General features: G+C 35.6%; 1 protein-coding gene across 1 annotated transcript in view; it reads right to left on the bottom strand.

Annotated features, from left to right (window-relative positions):
• LOC126831519 (BDNF/NT-3 growth factors receptor) overlaps nucleotides 1–8,905 on the bottom strand; it is an 81,480-nt gene extending 72,575 nt beyond the window's left edge. Inside the window, exon 1 of the mRNA XM_050562050.2 lies at nucleotides 8,707–8,905. The gene's annotated coding sequence lies outside the window, so the exon portion shown is untranslated. The remainder of the gene's footprint in view (nucleotides 1–8,706) is intronic.
• Nucleotides 8,906–12,247: the final 3,342 nt, after the last annotated feature.

The following is a 12,247-nucleotide window of genomic DNA, read 5'->3' as shown; positions in this document are numbered from 1 at the left end:
TTACTCTGTTTGGACTTGTTAGAACACCTGATACCATTTATAAATAGACGGCGTACACCTAATGCAAATTTCTAATGGTTTGTCATTCGTTAACTACCGAGTTAATACACAAATGAAAAGTCATATTTCTTTAAGATTCTCCCTCATAATTCTTAAGACATGCCTAAAGGTCTAGTAATTGGAATAATGAATAATAGGTGCAGCTTGCTCAACCGTTTATATCATATTTGTTACCTAGATGACACAGATTTTTGTTCATGTAAGAAGTTTACTTAGCTGAAGAAATTCGGTATATTTAATATTTTTCTCAAAATTAAGGTTACATTTACACATATTTTATTTTGGTGATAGGCAGTAACATCTAGAAATGTGTCATCAGCTGACAAAAGAGTGCAACTACGGTTTCTTTTTTTCTATCTTTGTATTGAATATAAGCTTAATGTTGTGGTTGCAAGAGATCACTCCATGTCACATAGTTTGATTTTTCACCGCGAAGGTATGTAAGTTATTTGACAATAACAAATACGTAGATGAATAAGACTGTCAAAACACACATTAATCATCTGGGCTACCATGTACATGACAGAGAGAAAGAACTTTATAAAGCAGTCACTACTAGAGGGTATAATGTCATTTCACGATATTATAGTAAATCTTGGAAGCAACATTTATTACACATGGTATCAAGGCCGCATTTACTGTTCGGCCCTGACCGTTTTTTGCTCTTCGGATCTTACTTTCTTAAATGTCAATGGATACGAGAATATGACCACCAATGACATCGCTAGTATTAAGCGAACTTGGGTTAATATAGCTAGAAAGACTTGTCAAAGAATAGTCTAGCTTTCTGTAATTTCAAAGCAATAACGTTGAAAATGTTGGGTATTTCCCATAGGACATCGACAGTTAGTGCGCTAACATATATTACGGCATAATGTACCCGACAAATTCTATTATTATTATTTTATAGAATAATACATGCGCATAATTTTGGTAGTTATGGATGTCCGTACAGTTAAAGGTAAATTAAACTCTTTCACAAAGGTATTCATACTATTACACCACGTGTTTGATTCGGATAGATTACATATTTGACATATCGGACCTGACATTTTGAACTGTGTTTTGGGCATAGAAAAAGGCAAATCAGTGCCAGAAAAAAAGACAGACACCAGAGCGGTGGTGCCCGAAAAAGCCTGATTGTGTGGCCTGATAGGCAGGTGCCTTATTTAAGGGTTTCTTCATACTCAAAATGTATCAAGAATGGATAAAAACTGTAGAACTTTAAATATAAAATAATTAATGAGCACTGCTATATATTGACTTTTGTTTTTAAATGCTAGTTTATGCTAGTTTGGAACTGTCCATCTTCGTCATGAAATATCTCAAATCATAATTTATCTAACACGGCATTGTAGTTCACGAAGAGCTTGTATTTCAAGTTGCGCCGAAATCTTCGATTTATCAAACACGGTTTCGTGGATTAATTAATGTTGTTGGGAAATAAACTAATATATTCCCAATTTTATATTCAATAATATTATATGAAAATTGTGAATTATGAACCACCCTGATTATTGCATGTAAACAGTGTATTCAATTCGTGTTCAATACAATTGTACCAATTCAACTTATAGAATTAGAAACTTTGATTTTTTACAGAAATAAACATTTGATCTTTTCATTATAAAAAACATCACTTATTATACTACATTTTAATGTATCAGTATATAAATAATAAGTGTAAGAAAATACCATATGGTGATAATAATTATAAAATCTAGCTGTGTGTGTGTGTATAACCCAAGTTCTATATAGATAATATTTTCTATAAATTAGGACACAGGTGGTGTGAGCTTTATAAACACTTTTATTATCAACAGCTACTAATGATTTGTCGATCCCTTTTACAATAGTTTGATTGCCGATATCAACACGATTGAGATGTTGTCCTACGGTTGCGGTTATAGCCTTACCTCTCTATATGACTACGTCGAATAATAACCTTCTTAGGATATTATCAATGGTATTGACTCCTTATGCGTGAAATGTGACAGTAATAAATTTTTATGTTATGGCTGGTATCAATCAGAAATTATCGACCAAATTCCTCCAAGTATTTGAAGAATTTTCATGTGCATGTGGATTTAACGTTTTTAGTATGATATTCGGTATTATGCCTCTATAAAATCATAATATAATTAAGTAACATAATATGGTCGAGTTTGACTAAAAGGATAAAGTTACATCTTCTTTGAGAATGGCATACACAGAATGTTACGTCCACTTGTGTACTGTTTTTTCGACGCTAGCCAATTTTCCCCTTTCTGATCGAAGCCACGGTGCAAATAATTTCTCTGTATTGTGTTCTTTATCTAGGACATCGCGTAGTTAGATGAGAATTTTTAAAAACTTTCTGACGGAGAAGCACCCCCTTCTTGAAAATCTTAGCTCCGCCATTTGGAATTTAGCAACAAATCAGTTGGACATAGTGAATTTTGCCCCCTTGACAAGGCCAACTACCTACATTAACCCCCACACCGCATCCACCTAATTAAACTGTAAAATCAAAAACATAGATTAACAATTATTCATTTCTAATCAAATCCGAAAGCTGGTGCTAAAAGGAAACTAATCTACATGTATATACTAAATATAGTAAAATGTTTCTTTTCCTAAATAAAATGTCAAGTTTTGGTGCTTAAAATTACTTCACGACTAGTTATTACTGTAATGAGCTCTACTATGTGTTCCAGAAATAATGATGTAATAAACAAAACCAATACATTTGGGGATCATTCGCATAGTAATGATGATTGAATGTGACCATGACAAGTTTTTCAATATCTTTTGTCTTCTAGAAAATAATGAAACGAATGTGTACACAGAGGTGTAGCTTTACTGGGTACTATGTTTATTTCCATTATCTGCATCATTATGTTAGGGGAACATTTAATGAAACGGTCAACAAATATTTATAGCTATACCTAACTCGCGATCTAGTCACGGTTCCTTAAGATGACGAGGTTGCAAACTATATGACCAAAGCACCATACAAATGAAATGTGCTTTAACGTCGCACAGTTCTCTTACGACTGGACTAATGAGGCTGGTCGTGTAAATGAACCTGAAACCAACAATATGGCAAGACTTACTTGTTGTAAGACATGTACATTAATTATGCGTCTCGACTAATGTCATAAAGAAAGTAATCAAGCAATTTTTTAAATCATTCAGCTGGGTTCGTTCACTTCATTATCTCTATTCTTATCAATATTAAGACCGTATTCCTAACAAGAGAACCAATAACGCCTATGTTCCTCCTCTACCAATTATTGACATTGTAGATTGTGGTGAGTTTATGTTAGAAAAGTGACTAGGACCTTATTTCTCTCCCCATTGGATTCAGTGATAATTCCATGATGATCTTAATCTTTATAAACCCAAAGAGCCCATAACTATTAAAGGGTGATGGAGGGGGTGCATCCCGATTTTTTTTCTGTGTCTGGTAAGAATATTCATATTATTTTCATACGTGATTTCCCAAAAAAAATTGTTTCTTTACTAACTGATATTTCAGCATTAAAAACTTAAATATTCACCGAAACCTGACAGGAAATATACGTTCAAATACTTTTCTTCGATTCTTGACCTATAAGTCAACAAAAATTGCTACGCGGAAAAGAGGAAGAGAAATAAACGATATAAATTGACGAACTGCATCATTAAATATGTGGGCGGAATAAGTCTTAGTTCGTATCTCTTTGCGTTCTATTTATTTACCACAATGAAATAAGGAAATGGTATCGCAAGGAAATGAAAATCAGCTGTTAAAATGGACACACCTGTGGCTAACAATTAACCAATTACCTTGTATTTTATCGTATAAAAACATTTCATTTGTCCGAAGCTTAACAACAGCCGATAACGTCCTCGCCAAACAGTCATCTCCACCAGGTTGTTCAGAAGTAAGACCAAACATTTGCGCCATATTATCTTTAAACCTATATATTTTATGATTGACATATTCCGTATTTCTCAACCTGGAAATCATAAATAGTATATTCACACAAGTTTGTTATAGAATTGATATATAATTTTAACTCTCATTATGGTCCATCTGTTCTAACAAACAATTGATAATGACCTACTCAGTTGAACTCTTAGAAATCTTGTAGCGACCAAGCTTAAACACACACGTATTACCTACTGTCAATTTTAATTGTATTATTTAGAATTGGAAGAAGTTCTTACCACACGCTGTTCATTATAAGCAAAGTATTGAAACTAGTTTGCCTTGAAGCGTAAACTAGTGCTCTAAAAGTCCGCAATAGACAGAAAACTAAAAGACGATTGAACAATGGGTCCAGGGGCCTTGATCGGCCATCGGTAAGGAGGACATTAGAGGACTATAATTAGAAATTAGGAATAATGCTTACAATTTAACAATTTTATAATTCTTGTCATTTTTTTCACAAAATTGCAATATAATTGATTAATAATTTTCAAAATCTACAATTTTGTATATCCTTAAGTTAACTTACCATCAGCTACTTAAATACAAGCAGGGCAACAATTGTATTTAAGAGAAATATATATACAAATGTCTTTTTTCTGTTGACATTTACAGATAACAATAGTTTTATTGCCATTCATTTTCATATTCTTGCAAAGTTAACCAACATCGACATGGGAATGGGAGAGAAAGAAAAAATAGAAGAAACTATTCTTAAAGAGCACCTAAAATGAGCATATCAAGGTGGTATGTACTTTAATTAAGACAGTTTTTATTACATACACTTACAGTACTTTAATTAAACTCCATTCATAATTAATTGAGGAATATTCACTCAAAGTCGTAAATATAGACCTCCTCAAAAAATAACGTCGCCAAACAAGGTCAGTGACGTCCACTACTGGTTATGTTCGGAAACATTAAACACGAACCAGTCAGCCAGTTGTAAACAGTTAAGGGACATACTTTGTACTCTGGACCCCCATATGGTATTTGGGTAACGAAAGAGAGAATTACCTTATATCAAGTCCAATATCAACTATGATCCAAACACCTGTCCATCATTTTCATTGACTGTCAATTATTCCTTTTATTATTAAGGTGTAACGAGGATAATAAAACAGTCGGTTTGCTCTTATCTGCATATCTACCATCGCTTTAGTGTTGTTCTTAATACGATTTAAGTTTGAAAATTAAAAGCACCTGGCCTTGTTTGAGCACTTTCTGTTTTTTGGGTTTTTTTTAATGTTCCTAACGTTTGCTTTACAATACAGTAACAACATATTAAACCGACGCGGCAGATCATAAGACCTGCCAATGAGTCAAGTGGCGTGTTTGATTCTCACCTTGTAGGTGACAATGGGTATGGTCGCCTGCCAACCTCTTGGGGTTTTTCCGGGTTACCTGGTTTCCACCAATTGTTGTCGACCCTAAACTCAAGCGAATTATATAAAATTGAACCATAAGTTAGTCCCAAACTGACCTATTTTGTGGTTTCTCCCTCTGTATTAAAGCGAACGTTGGCACATAAAAGGACACCAGACGGTGCTGCACCAAGACAATCTTCATGAACCTTCTCGGCCAACGCAGGGATCGAAAACGGGATCTCCAGTTTAACAAGCCAACATCTTAATCACTGAGCCACCGTGGTTGCTATTAATGTTACCACGATTACCTTTGTTAATACCACTGCTATTATTACTATAATAATAGGGTTTACGTCAACTTCCACCATAGGTCATATCGCAGAAAAGCCGTCGCAAGGAAACTTGCCAGAAAAAGCCAATCAATAAGTAGACACTCCCAGACCAAAGGGGCAATATGAAAGGGATCCCGAATAACAAATTAGATATCTAGATCCAGACTGATCCGATTAGATGGAAACTATTGCGTCGCCTTGTCACATGGAAATGTCATCCATTCTAACCTCTTTCCAGTGCTGACCGGTCCAGATTGCAAGCTCTGCTCCAGTTACATTCTATTAGGATATGTTCAGGAGTAACGTCTATGTTATAACCACATCTTCTTATTTACGTGAATAGAAATCGACTCATGGTGTACCTTGCTATCACTATGCCAGCAATTGCTCATGGACTATAGATATCTGCTACATGAAGTCGGGGCGGGCGTCTGACTTCTCAGATCTAATTGATTCGAAGCTACTTTATGATTCACCGGGGAAAACAATTAACATTTGATCGTTTTTGACCCAAAAACTACACCAAGGCCCCGATGAGAGCATAAATTTCAGATATAATAATATAAACAGAGCACATATTGTACAATCTGCTTGATACCGGTGATTCTTTCCCCGGGGTATATAACCTCTTGTACCATTCATTGAGCTATGTAAATCCAACCTAACCATTTATTACCATGAAGTAACGAATTGCACAGGAATTTTAACTTACCCGAGATCTTCGGAATGTAAAAAGCAACATACAACATGTTATTAAACTAAACTGTAGACCGAATGCCGAACTTAGTTTTGCTTTTTATTATTCAGTTAATCAGAAACGATTCTAAACTAAAGAAAAAAATATTAATTTGATCGAATTTGTTTTTTCTAGAATATTAACTATTTATAGTTTATTGAACTCGTTCGCCATTCATGCAAGATGTGTGTAACATTATATGGTATAAACCTTTTTTGCTAGATTGATACTGGAAAGATGTGTAATATACATTTCGTTCTCAAGCCTTTAATCTAAGTAAAATGTTCACAGATATAGCTCTAGGATCAGGATAAAATGGTTCTGATAAGAGATAACGTCTCAATTGTAAAAAAAGAGTCTAGTCATAATTAATAATTCACCTATGCTATTAATGTAACCCATGTTAGAAATAAGGAATATAGTTTGTCAATAATGATAATGAGTGATCAAGATTTAGTTAATTGAAAGGTTTGTGGTTTACATTTGTAAGTTACAAAATCTAAGTTAGCAGAATGAAAATATTGGGTTTAACGTCGTACTTTTCTGCGCCGACTGGGCTAATGAAAACGGGCATACGCCATGCACTGTGCTATGAGGGAAATTCTGCCCGGACAGCGGCACTGTAGCCTACTCTTATATCGAATTCCAAATGTCAAGGTTCTTTTACGTGCACGCCAATGTGTACACGGGACCTCGGTTTTTCGTCCTGTTCGAACGACCAGAAAGCTTCCTTGTCAGGCTGTCAGTCTTTGCACCACTTACATTACTGACAAGGTGAAACCGCTCTGGAAAATCTAGAGGAATTTTCTCGGCCAACACCAGGAGGGGACCCTAGACCTCCAGGCTAGCCAATCAGCGTCTTACTCACTTATTTCTTCAAAATAGAATTTGGTGCTGGCCGATAAAGTTCGCCGAAATTTTCCAGAGTTATTTCCACTTGTCAGTGATGCAGGACAGAGGACCGAGCAATGAAACGTGTCTAGTTTTTCGGATCGTCGAAAAACTGAGTTCCCGCGTACACATTCGCGTACACGTAAAAGAACACACTGTACGGTGTGTGTCCGTCTTCATTAGCCACGGTTGGTGCCGATAAGTAGGACGGTAAACACCATTTTATTCTTTCATTCTAGGTTAGAGAAAGAGCCTGTGTCACTTATTTCTTCAACGTAGAAGTTGGAGCTGTCAATTTACTGTTGTAAACAAAACGTCTCTTTACCACAAATTAAGGAAATAGTGATGACGAGAAGGATGTTCACATGTGAACTAAGAAGTTCACATGTGAACTAAAATCAAAATACAGTGGTAAAAATCTGTCACCAATAATATGTGGTATCAGGCGTTCTAGACTTCTAGATAGACGAAAAACCGTGGTTTAAATAACCAAAACACGATTTCATTAACCGATGAATGGTATTTGTTTAAATAACCAAAACACGAATTCATTAACCGATAAATGGTATTTGTTTAAATAACCAAAACACGAATTCATTAACCGATGAATGGTATTTGTTTTCTAGAATGGGTAATCACGCCATGATACCCATCATGAGTAAGGCGCCGGTGGCTCATTAACCGGCTTTCGATCCCGGTGTTTGCCGAGAAAGTTTGCCGGGATTTTTCAGCGTGGTCTCATCTTACCAGTGGTGCTGGGCGAAGGGCCTGGTAAGGTCAGTGTCTAGTCGTTCGGGCGGGACGAAAAACCTATGTCCCGTGTACGTCCCGTGGCCCGGGCCAAATTTCCCACATAGCAAACTGTATGGCGTCTGTCAGTCTTGATTAGCCCAGTCGGGTCAGAAAAATAGGACATTGTTTGTCAATTTTGTCAATTTAATTTCATTTGTAATCATGTTAACAAAAATGTTAACGTTTTCACATCCATATGCAATGAGCCATTCTTAAATATTCTTAATTCAATAACATACACAAAAAAGTTGTAAGATAGAGAGAAATAAGGTTTGATATCAACTCGGATTTAACATAATATGGTTTAATATCATTTCAATAATTCGTGTAGGGTTCCATAAAAGTAAAACAATTTGTTAGTCAACTAAAAACAAATGGTGTGCCACGTGGAATTAGTACCGACAAGGAATATTCACTATAACAAAATAATTGTCACGTAACAAAAATGAATTTGTTAATATTTTTTTCTTTCTTGGGAAACAATAATTAATGACTTTGTTTGATTTTTTACACTTTACGGCTTCTTTGTATCAGGCGAATGCGTGTAAGATTTCGAAACAATATTTTACTTACCGTTTAAAGTTCGTTGGTAGTAATATCCCAGTGTCAAAACAATTACGACACAATAGTCAAAGATGGTGAAGTGTGTTTTCAAGTGCTATTAATTTATTTCAGCTATCTAATCTGAAAGAATAGTTTTTAAAATAAATTGCCAAGACAAGTAGCTTACCCTGTCTCGCTCTATCTAAACGATGAGCATGTTGGCAAGAGGTTTTCACTATTACGGTATCCTATATCCTCTCAGCTCCTCACAGGCGCTGATCGTTTCAATCACAACTGGGTATCGATCCTTGCTTTAACGGCCGACTTTCGTGTCGACACACGTGGTCTTGTCAACAACACATAATATCAATAAAGCCGTACCTTATTGAATTTAGCGAGCAACAAGTAGAGAGAGGGTTTACAAGATTGGTAATTGAGCAACAGTTGTTCCGCGGTCTTGTTCCAGTAATTCACTGCAATTCCCAGAATGTGATGCCGGCTTTCAGCAGCTAATATGGTTTTAAAGATCGTGTTTCCAACGCCATGTGCACAAATAAGTAGCGTCCATGTAGCTAATAGACTCTTTATTTAATTTAAAAATGTAAATGTGAGATTGAAGGGCGATATCCACAGTATATAAAAACAAAAACAAAATAAAACAAAAAGCAAATGAAAAACACTGAAATGGGGTTTAACGCCTTCCTTTTCTGCACCGAATAAATGAATACCAATGGTACTATAATTTCGTATTTATGAGAATATAGGCTTACACTTGCATTTCCCTTGATTTGTTCTCTCAGTGAATTCTTTTATAAGACCTAGTGTCTTGAGTACTGACAATCCTTCTTTACGTAATATTAAAATCCTACTTGATCTGTGGACGATTTAAGAGAGTATGAGTAAAGAGTCGGTTTTATACTTATTTTAGTATGTAAACAAAAGTACAAGGGCGTCATATATAAGCATGAGAGAAGTCTGTGCGTAAAAACACGGTATACCATAGCATTATTAAACAATAAAAAATGCTGGGGTGTCAATCATATTTGAAATGGTTACTAGTATTTTGAAAGAAAAAAATTTGAAGAATTTGTCCCGGATATGTAGATTATGTCCTACAGACTGCAAAAATGAAACGAAATGGGGTTTAACGTCCTACTATTCTACACCGACTGGGCTAATGAAGACAGGCAAACGCCATACGGTATGGGGGAAACTTTGCTCAGACAGCGGCACTATGGCCTACTCTTATTTAGAATTCCAACTGTAAATGATTCTTTTATGTGCACGCAAATAGACTTGACCCAGGATTTTCGTCTCACTACTGAAAAGGGAGAACCACGCCAGAAAATCCTACTTAACTTTGATGACCAACGACAAGGTTATTGGGCCAACGTGTTGCTAAAAGTTACGAAGTGCTTATTTAACCAGAACACCCGAAAGAGAACAAACGGGAGAGAGAGAGGGGGGGGATAGGGTTTAACGTCCACTTAACACCAACTTGGTCATTTCGGGGCCAACATTATGTTGCAATTCTATTTCAATAATTCGCTTGCGTTTAGGGATCTTTAGCAATGAAAGGAAACCGGAGGACCCTCGCCTTGTCACGCACAAGCGGGTAATCGAAACTATGTCACTTGTATCAATGACAGCCCTTATGATCCAACCATTTGTCACCCAGCCCCATTGTTCTCTTGTTATTAAACTCACGCAGTTAACACCCTTGCATTCATCTTGACATCCGCATGAAGCTTTAAGCATATTTTGTTTCCCTCTTTTTTAAGTATAATTCGTCGTCAGTGTGTTTGTCAGCTACACAATCAAAACCGATTTTTAAACAAATTGCGGATTGTGGTACCACACAGAAAGATAAGGGCTGTGAGAGGATATTTTTTGATGGGGGAGGGGATTTTGGGGTTCTTTTTCCGAAGTTCAATAAGTTGTGGAACTCTGTGGCGAAAACACCACCGATTAAAACAAGAGAGATACGGGGTGTGTAAGTAGTCCGAAGTCCCCAAACTTTGCCATAAATGTGTACAATCTCAGGACGTATTTCCATCGTGTGAATTGTACATAATTCGCAACTAGAATCTTTCAAGTCTGGATCCCACAAGGTTAACTGCCTAGTAGCTTTGATTTTCATGTAGAAGAAATATCAAGGAGCCGATGTATCATCGACATACACTTGCAAATTTTAAACAGTGTTGGGCTCAACACGCAACGCTGTTTGATGCCAATTTATAGATTTGTTTGTTCGGAAAGGTCAGTGTTGGGTTTAACTATGTATGAAACATTGCGATACATTTCCATTTATATTGCGTTTAAGTAAATATAATTCACCGAGTGTGGTGCGCTAATTAGAACTGTTCCAAATGATAGCTATGGGTGTTGTGGTAAATAATGCCCTACTTTACAGTCTGGGATTTGGGTGTCTAAGTTTTGGGAGATAACCGACGAAGTTGTCCTAAAGCTATCTATTGTTTTGAAGATAAAAATTAGTTAAATTTATTTTCTTGTTGAATATGATAATGCATGTTTAAGAAAATAATTTTAAAATCGTAGTTATTATGTCATATCGGGAAGTAATCATAAACCTATTTGATTGGATTTATATTTATCAACTTTGAAAGCAAAATCGTTACTCACGATTTAAATAGTATTTATAAGCGGACGAGAAAAAGATTCATTACTATTTGAGCAGAGGCTTAGTAATATAGGTCACTTTATTTAACTTTACAGTCAAGTAATTTCCTTGAATAAATATAGAACACCTCAAAAATAGATTTAAATGTATTTTTCTGTCTTCAAACAAAACAAGATTGAAACCTTTTTACAACACAAATCATAACGTACAAACACTAGTTCTCTGTTCTGCTACACTCAAAAAACACTAACGTAAGAATGACTCTAATTTAAAATTTGACAATGTTCCTTTGTAAAAAAATATTAGTAATAAACTGAGTGAACTCAGATATATGTTTGAAGAAAGAACATTTGAAAATACACTAGTTAGCCGACCAGAACATTTCTAATAGGGGTAGGATGCTCTAGGAGTTGGGCTCTGACCGTGTAAAATAGGAAACCGTCCTTCCATCACTAAATTTTCAATTTATCTTATAGGTTTATTTAAATTGGTGCAAGCAGACATTCGACCTGTGCACATATCTTCATAACAAGTTAAATGAGACCGAAATTATTTCCACAACATGTCGTAACACTGGAAGTATATCAACATGTTGTAACACCATTTCGTGAGAAATTATGTTAAATCTGCATCATATCCGTACTATTTCGTAATAAACAATAAAGTTAAACTGACATCTTGAACATAACATTTCGTAATGTAATTTCCCATATTATACATTTCTGCTTGCACCACTTCGTAACAAGTTAGGTTAGGCATGCATTCAGTCGAATGCAATGATTAATTGTGGCCAACGGAGACGCCGTGTCGAGGAAACGAAATTTTACAAGTTAATTCTTTTTTAATCTTTGATTGATCGATCGACATACAGTTGCGCTTTCCTCGGAATTGTATAAATTACGTATAAGTATATTCAATCACTCCACAATT

Source organism: Patella vulgata, chromosome 9 (assembly GCF_932274485.2).
Source record: "Patella vulgata chromosome 9, xgPatVulg1.2, whole genome shotgun sequence".
NCBI lineage: Eukaryota > Metazoa > Mollusca > Gastropoda > Patellidae > Patella > Patella vulgata.
The sequence above is the reverse complement of the archived record's forward strand: the minus strand, read 5'-3'. Positions and strand labels throughout refer to the sequence as shown.